The sequence below is a fragment of the Protopterus annectens genome, chromosome 6.part1, assembly GCF_019279795.1.
Source record: "Protopterus annectens isolate FY-2018-M chromosome 6.part1, PAN1.0, whole genome shotgun sequence".
In the NCBI taxonomy this organism is placed as follows: Eukaryota; Metazoa; Chordata; order Ceratodontiformes; family Protopteridae; genus Protopterus; species Protopterus annectens.
The window spans coordinates 453,639,997-453,655,998 of NC_056738.1; the positions used below are offsets into that span (position 1 = coordinate 453,639,997).

At 41.5% G+C, this 16,002-nt stretch overlaps 1 protein-coding gene across 2 annotated transcripts in view; it reads right to left on the minus strand.

Annotated features, from left to right (window-relative positions):
* BZW1 (basic leucine zipper and W2 domains 1) overlaps window positions 1–16,002 on the minus strand; it is a 948,791-nt gene that overhangs the window by 678,766 nt on the left and 254,023 nt on the right. The gene's annotated exons all lie outside the window — the stretch shown is intronic.

A 16,002-nucleotide genomic window follows, 5' to 3' on the forward strand; every position in this document is an offset into this window, starting at 1 on the left:
TCAGGGCTGTGTTCCACAGGGCCATGGCTAACCTGCAGAGAGAGTAGGAATGAGCTCCCCCCTGCTTAACTGTGGTGTTTCCCATCAGTTGTTGTCCTGGAAGGATAAGGTATTGGCTGTCAAAGCATTCTGTACAGCTAACATTTCTTTTTGACTGATATGCAGAGGAATTTGTTCTGGGCTCAATTTGCCTTGAATGCATCTGCCTGCCATGTGAGCCCCCCACGCGTAGTCTGATGCGTCTGCTGTCAGGCTTTGGCCGGCGAGGGGTTGAGTGAAAGGAAGTCCCCTGCTGTGGCTGCATGCCTCTGCCCACCAAAAGAACTCTGCCCTTAGACAAGGAATGATAGGGATCAGTGTTTCCAGGTCCTGAGAATGTTGACACCAGAGACTTAAGTACCACTGAAGTTTCCTCATATGCAGTCTTGCATATGGAATTAATAGAATGCATGAGGCCATGAACCCTACGGCTTTTTTCTTGCAGATAGCAGGGTTTTGGTGGCCATTAGTTTGAAGTAGTTTGTCAAATAAATCTTTCTGGAATGAGGAATGCCAACTGGGAAGTTGTTAAAGCTTGCTCCCAGGAATACAATCTTTTGGTTGGGCACCAGTTGATTTCTTTTCGTTGATGGATGTACTCCAGAGAAGTTGCGCTGAAGTAGCAATTCCTGACTGTCTGCCTGAATCAAAATTGTCCAAGTATGGATAAATTTGAATATTTCTCTGCCTGCAGAAGGCAATGGCTGTAGCCAGGCACTTTGTAAATACCCTGGGCGCAGTAGATAAGCCAAAGGGAAGTGCAGAGAACTGATGGTGCATAGAGCCTGCCCTGAACCGTAGATATTTCCAGGATTCCCTTATGGGGGCGTGCAGATAAGCTTCTTTTAAGCCTAGGGTGACTAGCCAGGAGTCCTTGGGTAGCATAGGAAGAAGCTGTTGCAGAGTCAACATTATGAATTTTGGGACCGCCAGGAAGGTGTTGAGAACTGACAGATCTAGAATAGGGTGCCAACAGCCCTCCTTTCTGGGCACCAGGAATAGTCTGGAGTAAAAACCCTGTCTCCTCTGCTCTATAGGCACACGTTGAAAAGCCCCGATATTGAGAAGGGAAAGTACTTGCATTTGAGCCTCTGCCTACTGGTTTGGAGGAAGATCTGGCAACCCGCTTGGAGTTGGCAGTGAGTGGAAGTAGAATCTGTATCCCTGGGATACAATTTTTAGGACCCACCGGTCCTGGGTAAGGGACATTCAGTTTTGTGCATGCAGGGAGAGTTTTTCCTCCTAGGGGTGCAAGTACTTGAGCTTTGCTGGGAAGGAAGATAAAGTCATAGTGAACTTTTTCCATAAGGGGGTGGCTTACCACAACCTGTTTGAGCACTCCATTGCTTAGATCTCTGCAATACCCTGAGACTGTAGTCTTGGTGGCCTGTTGCCCATGGGTTTGGACTGAATGACTGGGAGGGACTGGAAAGTACCAGTTTTTAGAAGGCCAATCCCTACTGAATGTAGGTGGCTGTACCTGTAAGAAATCTAACAGTTTGCATACATTTAGTTCTCCATCTTTTTAAGAACTGCTTTTGTGCCAAACAACCTTTCCTGGTTTAATGGAGCACCCAGTAATTTTGCTTTGACATGGTCTGGCAAAATTTGCTCCTTCAGCCAAGCATGCCTTCTCGGTATAAACCCAGTGACAGCAGCCCTGCAAGATGCTTCTAAGGCATCAAAACCACACTGCAAAGTAGGTTTACTACAGAATGCATTAAATGTTGCAAATGTTAATTTTCTGTACAATCTAGAAATAAAAAATTTTAATTAGTTCCATAATATGCTGCTGGTACTTCCAACATGTGAAACTGGCAATTCAAAGCCCTGATGGCAAGAGTTGCAGAGGTATATGCCTTCTTATCCATCTGTCTAAAGCTCAAGATTCCTTGTCCGATGGGGTAGGGTTTTTGGCTGCAATAGCCTTAATGTCTTTAGGTCCCTGAGAAATAGTTTCTGGATCAGCAGTGGGATTCTTAAAGAAATTTGAGAGAGTCAGGTATTCTGTAGTACTGGTCAGTCTTTCTAGGAGCGGGTGGTAAAGTATCAGGAGTAACACTGGATTCCATGAAGACAGCTACAATGTACAGGACAGAGGGTATAGCTAGAGGCCTGTGCTGAGGCAAGTCTAAAAACTCTGAGCATCTTTTCGGACCGTAGGTAGACCTGGCTTTCCCAGTGGAAATGCTCTCAAAGTATGCAAAGTTTCACCAAAAGAAAAGTCCTCTGGAGGGGAGGCAGAGGGAATGGAATCCTCTGCATCTGAATCTTCATAGGTAGATAAGGGTATGTCCTGGTAATCAGAGGGATCAGAGTCATCTGACTCATGGTCTGCAGGAGCAGTTATTGACATATGTTAACCGGGTTGGTCCAAACTGGGCTAGTGGCCCATTTTCAGTTGAGACCCAAGGAAAAAACTCCAAAAAGAAAAAATACTAAGCAGAAAGTACAGTTGTAAACACTTAACATAAATGGAGATGTTTGAGTGTATTCACTGTTGCAGTCATTACATCTGGATAATCTGCTGGCAGGGTGCCCTCAGTCGGCCTGAATATCAAAGTATTCAGTCCTGCGTCTGTTGCAGTCTCCTCTTCTAGGACGTCAGGGTATAAAACATGCAGCCGAAGCAATTTTATTCAGTTTCTTGCCCCAGATGTCAGGTGCCCCCCAAATGGGGAGCAAAAACACACATATATACACACACATACATATATATACATATATATATACATATACATACATATATATATATATACATATATATATATATATATATATATATATATATATACACACACACACACACACACATATATACAAATATATAAATAAACAGCAATATATATGTAAATGCAATTTTTGCAACAAACTTTACCTTCATCTAAAAGCAAATACACCACAAAGGCTTTGGAATATAGTGAAGGAAAGAAGTTCTAGAAAAAAAGGGAGATGGCGGGTGGGTAACCCGGACTGAAACAGTGAATACACTAACATCTACATTTATGTAGAAGTGTACACAACTGTACTATGTTCTTAGTGTTTCACTGTTGCAGTCATTACGTTTGGGTAGAATCCCAAAGCTATGGATGGGAGGCTGGAATTAAATAGCATTAGGAGCTGCTATAAGGCCCTGCAGAACTGCAGTGGTAAAGCCTGCCCTGGACTTATAGAATAGAGGCAAATGATAATGCTTTGTAAAGGTATGAACAGAGCTCCAAGTAGCAGCGTCTAGAATGTCTTTGGTTGGAACTCCTCTGAGAAAGGCTGCTCAGGTATATGCAGCCCTGGTGGAATGCGACCTGATTCCCCTTGGGCACCGGTTTACCATGATGCAAGTAGCAAAAACGAATGCAGTGGCTTATCCACTTTGAAATAGTCTGCTTTGATATAGCCTTCCCCTCTGATCCTGCAGCAAATGCCACCAGTAGTTGCTCAGACTTTTAGAGATTTGGTCCTGTGTAATTATAATCTTAGTTGTCTGTGTACATACAAGGAATGCAGAATCCGCTCCCCCTTGTTCTGTGGATTTGGGTAAAATGTTGGCAGGTGAATAGTTTGGTTAAGAGCCACACTGGATACCACCTTAGGCATAAAGGAAGGACTGGTCCTGAGGGACACCCTGTCCGGGTAAAAAGTAATAAGACTCCACAGCCATGAGGGCCTGTAGTTCTGAAACTTCTTGCTGAAGTGATTGCCAAAAAGGAAAGCAGTTTTCCAAGATAAAAAACGATATCCGCAGTAGCTGCTGGTTCAAAAGGAGGCAGGGTGAGCTTTTCCAGCACAAAATTGAGGTCCCATGCAGGAGTTGATCTGGGAGGCCTTAAATTTTTGGCCTCTCTAAGATACTGTTTTAGCAGAGGATGAGAAAAGATGGGAGGCTGTGTTGTAATGAGCAGAGATGGCAGAGGCATGTATTTTTATTGAAAGAGATAGGCCCTTGTCAAGCATCTCAGTCAAGTACTGAGAAATCTGAGGAATATTTGGCTTTGCTGTGTCCGTTCCTTGTGCTTGGGTCCAAGCACAGAATCTCTTCCATCAGCATAAGATTTTCTAGTACTAGGCCTTCTGGCTTCCAAAATGACAATCACAGATTTACTGAGAGGTGTTGTTTGAATTACATAAGCCATGCAGACAGGTTCAGAGTTTGGAGCAGTGTGTGCAGAATTTGACTGCTCTGCTGAGACAGTAGATGAGGTATTTGAGGCAAGTACCAAGGAGGGAGTTGAAACATTCCTTAGAATTGGATACCAGTGCTGGCAAAGATAGTCCGGGGAAATTGGGATAATTTTTGTTTTTTCCTGTCTGACCTTTAGTAAGACCTTGGGGAGAAGAAGCAGAGGAGGAAAGGCGTAGACTGATAGTGAAGGACAGGGCATCCACTTTCCATGCTCATCTGTGATAAGTCCTTGTGCAGAATTTCTCCAGTTGATAATTTTGGGGAGAGGCAAATAGATGCCTGGGCTCCCCCATTTCTCAGTTATCATGCTGAAGACTTGTGGATCCAGTTTCCACTCATGAGGGTCCATAAGATTTCTGCTTAGGTCATCCGCCAGAGTATTGTTTTCCTGGCAGAAATGGAGCTTGAAGATGTACTTTGTATGTCAAGGCTGTGTCCCACAATGCCATGGCTAGTCTGCAAAGGGGGTGGGAATGTGTATCCCCCTGCTTATGTTCCACATAACAGTGGTGTTGTCCGTAGTCCTGGATGAAGCAAGTCCTTAAAGGCCGTCAGGGCATGCTGAACAGCTAGCATCTCTTTTTGGTTGATATGCAGATGCATTTGTTTTGGGCTCCATATGCCCTGAATGCATCTCCCTGCCAGGTGAGCCACCCAAACAGTCTAATGAGTCTGTAGTTAGGGTTTGGGTGGCAGGAAGTAGAGTGAAAGACAGTCCCTTGTTCGGGTGACATGTCTGCCCACCAAAGAAACTGATAGATTTGTACGCTTTTGTCTGCAAAATGCAATTACTGGTGCAAAGCACTTGAAGACCCTGGGTGCAGTAGATAAGCCAAAGGGCAGTGCAGAGAATGGGTAATGCATAAAATCTGCCTTGAAGCGGAGGTATCCTCTGCACAATTCCCTTATTGGGATATGCAGGTATGCCTCAAGCCTAGTCACTAACCAAGCGTTCGAACCCAGCATGGGCAGTAGCTATTGTAAAGTCAGCATTTTAAATTTTGGGATGTTCAAGAATGTGTTCAAAATCAATAAGTCCAGTATGACGCCAGGCATAGCCTTTTCTGGGTACCAGGAACAGGTCGTGAATAAAAACCTTGTCCTTTTTCCTGTTCTGGTTGAACAGCCCACATATCCATGAGGGACGTAACTTGTTTGAGCCTCTGCCCATTGATTTTTGAGGCAGATCTGGCCAACCGTTTGGAATTGGCAAGGTATGGAGATGAAATCTGTACCCCTGGGATACTATGTTTAATACCCACTTGTCCTGGGTTATTAACTGCCAATTTTCAGCATGAAGTACTAATTTTCCCCCCAAGGGGGCTGCCAAAAGATAAGTACTTGGTAATGGTAGAGGGAAGTCATTGAGACTGCTTACTGTAGGGTTGTGCTCAGTTTCCTCCAGATTAGGAGCTACAGGCACCCCATTGCTTTGACCAGTAAGAATCCTGTGACTGGTACCTAGAGCTTTTTGAGCGCCTGGATTTGCCTTGAGGCTCTGTTGGACACAGGAAAGGACCGATTTTTAGTAGGCCAGTGTCATCTGGGTGGCTGCACTTGTAAGAAATCTTTAGTTTGCATAGATTTAGCTTTGTCTTCCATTTTCTTTAAAACCTCTTCTGCCTTATTACCAAACAGAGTATCATGCTGTAAAGGTGCATCCAACAATTCAGCTTTAACATGATCGGGCAGATTTTGCTCCTTGAGCCAGGTATGCCTTCTAATCACAGATCCAGTAACTGCGAACCTGCAAGAGGCCTCCAAGGAATCAAAACCACATTGCAAAGTATGCTTTCCAACCTGTTCTACTGCATGTTCCTGTAATTCTTTATTTTCCACACAATCAGAAAACAATTTTATTTCAATAGTCCCATAACATGCTGTTGATATTTAAGCATATGAAACTGGCAGTTTAAGGCCCTAATTGCCAAGGTTGCAGACGTATAAACCTTTCCCCATCCATCCAGCACCCTGGAATCGCCATCAGAGGGGGTAGGATTCTTTGCTGTAGAGGCCTTTACACCTTTGGGACCACGTGAGATAGTTTCAGGATCAGCAGCAGCAGGATTTTTGAATAAAAATTTGTGGGAGTCAGGAACCCTGTAATATCTGTCTGGCTTACTAGGAGCCGGAGGCAAGGAATCGGGAGCAATGCTTTACTTCGAAAACACATTAACAATGTCTAATACTGGAGGTATAGCCAAAGGCCTATGCTGAGGAAGGAGGAAATCCTTAAGCCTCTTTTTTGATTCAGAGAAATCCCGACTCTCCCAATGAAAATGCTCCCTTAAAGTATGCAAGGTTTCTCCAAAAGAATAATCCTCAGGATGAGATACAGATGGGAAGGATTCTTCTGCATCTGAATCCTCATAGGGCGGTATAGAAAATTCCTAATCAGAAGAAATAGAAGCCTGATCTGAAGATTCATAATCAGCGTCTTGCCTAGGCCTCTTAGCAGGGGGGTTGGGAACCCCTGATCAAGGTAATTAAGTCCTCAGCCATTTTGATAATCTGTTTTTTAGGCATAGGGGCCTGAGCACATGGCTCATGTGTAGTTTTTTAGACTTAGAAGTGGTCTGTTTTTGGAGCTGGCATCGGTTTTATATAGAAATATTGAGGCCTGAAAAGACCCTCAGAAGCTGGTGCCTGTTCAGCGGCTCCAGACCCATCCAAGGGAGAGACATCCGTGGGTTCAATACTCAACTCCACATGGGTCTCGGTAGAGGCCTGCGACTGAAAAGTAGCGGGTATCAGGGGCTGCGAAAGTGCCCGAGTACCAGCGACTGGCTTAGGAGAAGCTTTGGACCTCTACAGTTTGCCCTTTTCTTTGCGTTTTTTCTGAACTCTGGTAGTCCGACTGCTATCGGACGACATTTCAGGGTAATTAAATCTTGATCCAAAATATTTTGAAGCAAAGATATACAGACGCTTAATAGTGCGTTGGTTAAATCTAGCACAAAACCGACAGCAAGGCACGTTATAATCTGGGCCTAGGCAAGGAACACAGTACAAATAAAAATCCTTATGAGGTATTTGCTTCCCACAAGTAATGCAATTATTAACTTTTACTGACATCGGTAAGGAGCAAGAAAAAAAAAAAGTTTACCCAACAGGGTACTTGGCTTTAATTGAAGACTTCAGTTCTGAAACTCGAATGCGAAAATTATAAGTCTGCCGACAGGCACTTGCAAACTGTTTCTGCTTCGGGCACCGCGCGGCAAGAAAGACTGAATAAAATGGTGTCTGCTGCATGTTTTATACCCCTGACGTCATGGAAGCACAGACAGCAACAGACGGAGGACCCAAGACTGACATTCAGGCCGACTGAGGGCAACCTGCCAACATATTACCCAAATGCAATGACTAAAACAGTGAAACACGAAGACTGACAATATCCCAGGCTGCGTTCTACACAAACTACAGAATGAACTGGCACCCTACCCAAGTACCATGTTCAATCATAGCCTCACCTCAGGCTTTGTACCCACTGAATGGCGCACCACGACGGTTATACCAGTCCACAAAGGTGGAGCCATGACATACCCAGGGAACTACCGCCCCATTAGCCTGACGAGCCTGGTCTGCAAGGCCAAACGTATCATGGAACTCAGACATTGGTAATCTCCAAACTTTGGACCCTACCCAGTTTGGATTTGTAAAAGGCAGATCATGTCTCCTAAACCTGATTAACTTCTTTGAAGCAGTCACCAAGCCATAGAGGAGGGTACAATGGTTCACACAGCTTATCTAGATCTCGCCAAGGCTTTCAACACCATCCCCTAACTCTGGAATTTTAGATAAGCTCAATAAACTATGTATAAATCCCTATGTCACAAGATGGGTTTCCAACTGGCTCACTGACAGAACCCACTGTGAAAGTACTTCTCTGCAGTGCAGGCTAACAGAAGGTCTTTGGCTAACAAAGTTTGCAGATGACTGCAAACTAGGAGCCATAATAGAAACTCCTAATGATGTGGACAAACTACAAAAGTTCCTCACTGAGACAGATACCTGGTGTCAAAGCCATGGCCTGAAGCTCAATGCCAAAAAGTGAATTGTCACCCCCTTTGGTAAAAACTCTGTACTCATGAACTACCACATAAATGTTAGTCTACTTAATGCCGAAAATGTGATGAGACCTTGGGACACAGGTGGACAGTAGTCTCGCATTTGATAATCACATCGCCACAGTGGTCAGGAAATCCTACGTGGCTCATCTCATCACAAAAGGATTCTCAACCAGAAAAAAAAAGGTCACTGTTCCCCTCTACTCATCACTCATTAGACCCATTACAGTACAATGCCCCTTTTGGTATGTACCTCACAAGACATCTACAACTGGAAAGACCACAGAAATACCTCACAAATAGGATTACTGGCCTCAGATGCCCTACGCAGACAGTCTCAAAAAACTACAGATCTACAGCATCGCATATCGCCTACTCAGGGGCGATCTCTGCCCAACATACAAAGCTATGTCAAACCCAGAGCTGTTGGACATGCTCCACTTAAAGAAATCCCAAACCATCAGAGCTACACGCTCTAGGGACCCAAACCTAGTCACCACAATAAACAGAACATGCTGGATGGATAGATTCCTGTCCCAGAGACTTCCCATACTCTGGAACAGACTACCTATGTCAAAGAGCTCATTAACTCTCAAGAAAAATCTTGATCACTAGATGGGAAATGGGAAATTCACCACAGGGATCACTTCTGTGGCTCTGCTCGACAGGGGCACAAGAAAATCATTTTCTTGGGTGGCGAAAGCCAGGGTACATTTTTTGGCTAGGCTTATATAGGCCCTAGGGCCAATAGCATAGTACCTAGTACCTACCTATGAACATGTTTAACAGTCAATAAGTAAAAAGTATTAGATCATTTCAATTTACAAACTTAAGACACATTGAAGCTTGAAACAAAGGCACCATATTTGTACAGAGTAACAAACATTTACATGCTTACAGCCAAGAGTTTTCAGTGTATTTGACTTAAGTTTATATACCCATAATGGAGTATACTGGAAGTAGAGGGAGTGTTAGAAAATAGGATGAGAAAGGTAAGGCTGACTTCCCCTAATTAAAGTTATAAGATCTTCAGCCATTGTAAGCAATTGTTTCTTTAGCAAGGGAGCTGGAGCAAGCACTTTGGTCATAGGTTTTCTAGACTTAGTGCGAACTCTGGGCATGAAAAGCTCTATTTAGTAAAAAATGACGCTGTCAGTTTAATGCGATCAGAAAGTCAGAATACACACTCCGAAGCTGGTGACTGCACAGCGGCTCTGGACCCATCCAAGACAGACATCCGCAGGTTCCATAGACAAAGCAACTCGCAGCATACCAGACTACGAATGGGTCTCGGCAAAGGCCTGCGAATCTGTAGAAGCAGGTAACAGGGGCTGCGAAAGTGCCTCAGTGGGTAGTGAACTGGCAACTAGATGAACGGAAACGTTGTCGGCAGTTTTGGACTTATGCGGTCCATCCGGCTTTATCCTTACATTTTTTCGGAAGATTGACCGTAGGATGGCTTATGGAAATCATTTCGTAAAATGGAGTGAGAGAAAATTTAGCGACAGACACCCAGACGACTAATAGTTCGGGTGTTAAACAAGGCACAAAACCTACAGCGAGGAACATAGTGGTCTGGGTCTAAACAAATGACAGTAAGAATGAAAATCTGAGTGATATACTTTTCACAGGCAAGACAATTAACTTTTGACGTTGGTTAGAGCAAAAAAAAAAAAGGACCCCCCAACAGGGTATGTAGCTTTAGAAGATTTCAGGTCTGAAACTCAAAAAAACGAAAATTCAGGAAGTGGACAACTGTCACTTGCAAATTGCTTCTGCTTAGAGATCCACTCGGCAAGAAAAGCTGATGTAATTGCGTCAGCTGCATGTTTTATACCCCCCATGACCTGACGTCATGGAAGAGGCGACAGCATCCAACGCAGAAATCCCAAGACTCTGGTATTCGGGCTGAATGAGGACTACCTGCAGTCAGACAACCCAAGTGTGATGAAAGCAACAGTGAAACACAAACATCAGCTCTTGTACTTGACAAAAGCACCCAACAAGGCATGTCAAAGGGTCAGCTTCCAGTGATTTCTCCTGTCCACCTGGTGAATCTGGGCATACTGGGGCAATGCAGCAATTGCTGCATGTACACAGACAACCCTCTCCCTCCTACCTCCCAACACTACAACCTGTGAGAGATGCACTTATATAGCCAAACTGGAAGCAAAGCTCTGTCCAGACAAGACTGCTAGACAAGAGAATGTTTAACAACCACACTACACCTCAAACACATAGCAACATTAAACCCACATATGCAGAGGCTCTTAACATTAACCCACCCAAGTAACCAGGAACTCGAGCTGAAACTCAACACCAATCACAACCAAAGTATAACAGCTCACACCACCAGTACAGCAGCCCCTAAGGCATGACAACGTACCCAACACTTCAGTCATTGATGACTATAGTCAGGCACGATGATGTTAGACTGCCAGGCTAAACGAGGAGAAAATTGCAGTCAGCTGCCTGTCAGGTGCCAGGATCCACCACATAACGCATGCACTCAAGTCATTACACAAGTATAAATATGACATTGCCCATGGAGTGAATGACTGGAGATGTACCTCCCTGGACTAAATGAAAAGAGATGGAAGAGCTCTTGGCTCATGTGGCCCAGGCAGGTATGACCCTAGCCCTGAATAGCATCCTGCAGTCACTCAGAATGATACCACAGTATAAGGACAAAATGACGGAAAAACAATTGGCTAAGCTTCTGGTGTCATTCAAAGGGGATCCAATATCTGTCTGCCTGGGACGACATGATCGACAAACCACGATGCTTTGCCAGAGATGGTCTGCACCGGTTGCCTCAGATTCAGGTTACTGGCCAAGGCTCTTGCCACCCCTATAGTGGCTTTTTTATGCAAGGCTCAAAGGACACCACCACCACTGTAAGAGGTACAAGTATGCAAAAGCTGAAGGTAATGCTACAAGTCTAAACCACAAAATGCACTTTCGAGGCACAATGGAGAACAGATACCTGTGCAGTAACTGAGACCTGGTTCAAGGCTCCAGAAAGCACCCCTGCAATACCAGACTACAACTAAACACTTTTTCGGCCACCAAACCAAGACTGAAATACTAAAGGTGGCGTGTCCATATTCACACCTCCAGGCTAGTTGTCCAACACAATGCATCCAAAATTCTCCAGGTGCAACACTAGGTAAGACTGCAATCCAAATTGTAGCTTGCTACAAATCCCCCACCATGCCCCAAAATTATCACTACACCTTTCTAAACATACTAGAAAATATTAAGACACAAAACCACCCTAATACTGGCTGATTTCAACTACCCTGCCATTAATGGAGAAGACTACTCGTGTATCAACACCTTTGCCCAATGGTTCTTGGAATTCATAAATTCCAACGCCTTGGATCAACTAAACCATAGTCCCACCAGGGGCTCCAATATCCTGGACCTGGTCATTACCAACAGGAAATCGATGCTCGACACCAGTGGTCACCTCTTCGTTGGTTAGGTCTGACCATAAGCTAATCACCTTTGACATCCACATCCCACCCCCAGCCCCTAGTAAGGAAACATCGGTAAACTTATCCAAGGCCAACTTCATGCTACTCAAATCAGAAGTGACAAGCTTCACGACACCCATGCAGATGGAAACCAAAAGTTAGACTGCCAAATCCTACACTAAAGCACTGTACGAGCACATCCACCCCGGCATGAATCGTGCCATCCCAAATAGAACAAAGAAACACTCCAAAAAAAGGAAGCCAATCTGGTGTCCTGTTAAACTACACAACAGAAGGAAGAAACTTCTTGCAGAAAAGAGGAAAATGCCAGGATGCAAAAAAACTCCCTTACCAGCCTCAGTAAGAAGCTGAGATCACTCAAAAATCCTTCAAAGCTAGTTACGAAAATAAAATTGCCAAAGATTCCCAAGACGAACACAAGGCATTCTATAGCTATTTCAATAATCTAAATGGCAATGCTCAGATCTGCTCTGAGCTACAAAAGAATGGCATTAAATATACTGATCCCAAGGACATTGCCAATATCCTTGGCAGATAGATTCAGCATGAACTTCACCCCATTCACACCGCCTAAAGGGCCCATCTCAATACAGAAAGATTGCCAAATTCCAGTAACCAACTACCAACTGGCACCTCACCTAAGTGTCATGTTTAATCATAGCCTTACCTCAGGCTTTGTGCCCACTGAGTGGCGCACAGCTACAGTTATCGCACTCCACAAGGGGGATCCAACTCTCGGAACTACTGTCCCATCAGTCTGACGAGCCTGATCTGAAAGACCATGGAACGTATTATCATGGAATTTGTAAACAAAGACATTGGCAACCTTCAAACACTGGACCACACCCAGTTTGGGTTCGTGAAGGGCCGATAGTGTCTCCTGAACCCGAGTGACTCAAATCAGTCTCCAGAGCAGTGGATAAGTCCACACAGCCTATCAGGACCCCGCCAAGGCCTTAAGACACCATCTGCCACTCTGGAATCACAGATAAACTTACTAAGCTGGGCATAAATTCCTACGTCACTCAGGTTGCCAACTGCCTTACCGACAGAACCCACACTGTAAAAGTAGCAGACTCCAAATCCAGCACCCGACAAGTAGAGTACCTCATGGTTCAGTCCTGGGATCGCTCGTTTGGCATCTACTTCTCTGAACAGGCCAACACTAAAGCGACTAAAAGTTCGCAGATGACTGCAAACTGGGAGCCATTATTGAATCCCAAAATGTGGATATTGTACAAAAGGGCCTTACAGAAAGATGCTTGGTGCCAGAGCCACGGTCAAGCTCAATGCCAAGTGTATAGTTATCCCCTTTGGGGAAAAAACATGTACCCATGAATTATCACATAGGTGGCAATACACTAAACACCGAAAGTGTGATAACAGACTTGGGAATACAGGTGGACAGTGCTCTCGCCTTTGATAATCACATCGCCACAACAGTCAGGAAATCCTATGTGGCACACTTCATCACTAAGGGCTTTTCATCCAGAAAGAGAGGAGGTGGTCAGTGCCCCACTGTACTCATCCCTCAGAGCCAACAGAGCAAAATGCCCCATTTGGTATGTACCTCCAGACATCTGCAACTGGAAAGGCCGCAGAATCATCTCACAAAGTATAGGCCTAAAGCAGATACCCTACGCTGACAAACTCCACCTATACTCTGTGGCATACCGTCTACTAAGCGGCGATCTCTGCTTAACATACAAGGCCATGTCAAACCCAGAGCTGTTGGACATGCTACACAAAAAAAAAAACACAATCCCATCAGAGCCACATGCTCCAGGGACTTGAACCTTGTCCTCACAATGAACAAAACATGCTGGAGGGATAGGTTCCTGATCCAGAGAATCCCCATATTCTGGAATAGACTGCACATGCATGTCAAGAGTGCCTCCTTGGCCCTCTTCAATTAGGAACGAACAGGAGTCCAGTACCACAAATAAAGTGCAACAGTCGATTTTTAATAACTTAAAAAGCAAATAAATGAGCGCTTTCGTCTGACAGACTTCTTCAGATGAAAGCACTGGTGCCAAAAATTTAGTTATATGCATGTTTTCTAATACAATAATTACCAATCAATTCACCGATGAACCTTTCCCATAAAATTTTAGAGATATTCTAAACATCTATTCAAGAAAAATATATTAGATAATATTACATATTAAATTGCAAACAACTTGCTTTCTGCTTAAAAATATCAGTATAGTAAACAAACTTGAAATTTAAAAACATAGTATAAAATTAAACATGTTACATGCTGTTTATCGAACACATTCAGCTCTAGCTGTTAAATTAGATTTAATGCTTATGTACTCGTTTAGACCGGGTGGTATATTCGCCCTCAGCCTAAGTTGCCATTTAAGCTCTAAATTAAGCAAAAAAGTTTTAAAATTACCCCTTCCCCTAAAATTATTTTCTTTTACTAAATCAATAATGCCAAACCTGTAACCATTAAAAGGGAATACGGAATAGGGAAAACGGAAAGGTCTTTAAAAGAACGTATGTATGAACATCAATAAGACATCAAAACAGGCAGTTACCAATGCTTTGTATAAGCATAGTTTAACGTGTTCTTTTTTTTAATGGTTACAGGTTTGGCATTGATTTAGTAAAAGAAAATAATTTTAGGGGAAGAGGTCATTTTAAAACTTTTTTGCTTAATTTAGAACTTAAATAGCAACTTAGGCTGAGGGCGAATATACCACCAGGTCTAAACGAGTACATAAGCATTAAATCTAATTTAACAGCTAGAGCTGAATGTGTTCGATAAACAGCATGTAACATATGTTTAATGTTATACAATGTTTTTAAATTTCAAGTTTGCTGTTTATTATACTGATATTTTTAAGCAGAAAGCAAGTTTGCAATTTATTATGTAATATATTTTTCTTATTGAGAATAGATGTTTAGAATATCTCTTTAAAAATTTATTGGAAAGGTTCATTGGTGAATTGATTGGTAATTATTGTATTAGAAAACATGCATATAACTAAAGTTTTGGCACCAGTGCTTTCATCTGAAGTCTGTCTCAGACGAAAGCGCTCATTTATTTGCTTTTTAAGTTATTAAAAATCGACTGTTGCACTTTATTTGTGGTACTGGACTCCTGTTAGTTGTTGGATTTGGTATCAGTCATTTTTTGGTTGATTTTATTTGTCCTCTTCAAAAGGAACCTTGACTGGATGGGAGATGGGAAATTTACCAGGGCAATCATGTCAGTTACCCTACTAGACAGGGGTCCAGGGAAGCAAATTTTGTAGGAAGAAATAGGAAATTGTTATGGCCAGAGAGGCAGAGAGACAGGAGGGACACACGCGCGCACACACGTACACATACATACAAATATATATATAAAAATATATATACAAAATATATATAAAAATTATGTACAATATCTTTATATATATATTTATATATATATACATAAACCACATACACAAATGTATATATATAAAAAATATATATATAAATATATATATAAATATAAATAAATATATATATAAATATAAATAAATGTATATATATATAAATATAAATAAATGTGTATATATATATATAAATAAATGTATATATATAAATAAATATAAATAAATGTATATATATATATATATATATATAAATAAATGTAAATAAATGTATATATGTAAATAAATGTATATGTAAATAAATGTATATATATATAAATATATATATATATATAAATAAATATATATATGTAAATAAATATATATATATAAATAAATATATATATATAAATAAATATATATATATATAAATATATATATATAAATAAATAAATAAATACAAATTAATAAATATATATAAATTAATAAATATATATATAAATTAATAAATTAATAAATATATATATAAATTAATAAATATATATATAAATTAATAAATTAATAAATATATATATAAATTAATAAATTAATAAATATATATATAAATTAATAAATATATATATATATAAATTAATAAATATATATATAAATTAATAAATATATATATATAAATTAATAAATATATATATATAAATTAATAAATATATATATATAAATTAATAAATATATATATATATATATATATATATAAAAAACATAAATTATATAAGTTATGTACTCACCATAACGTTCCACCTGAGTAGGCAACTTCATTTGTCAGCAACCTGTGGGTATCACATCCGAGCCGGCAGCTTTCCAAGCTAAAGATC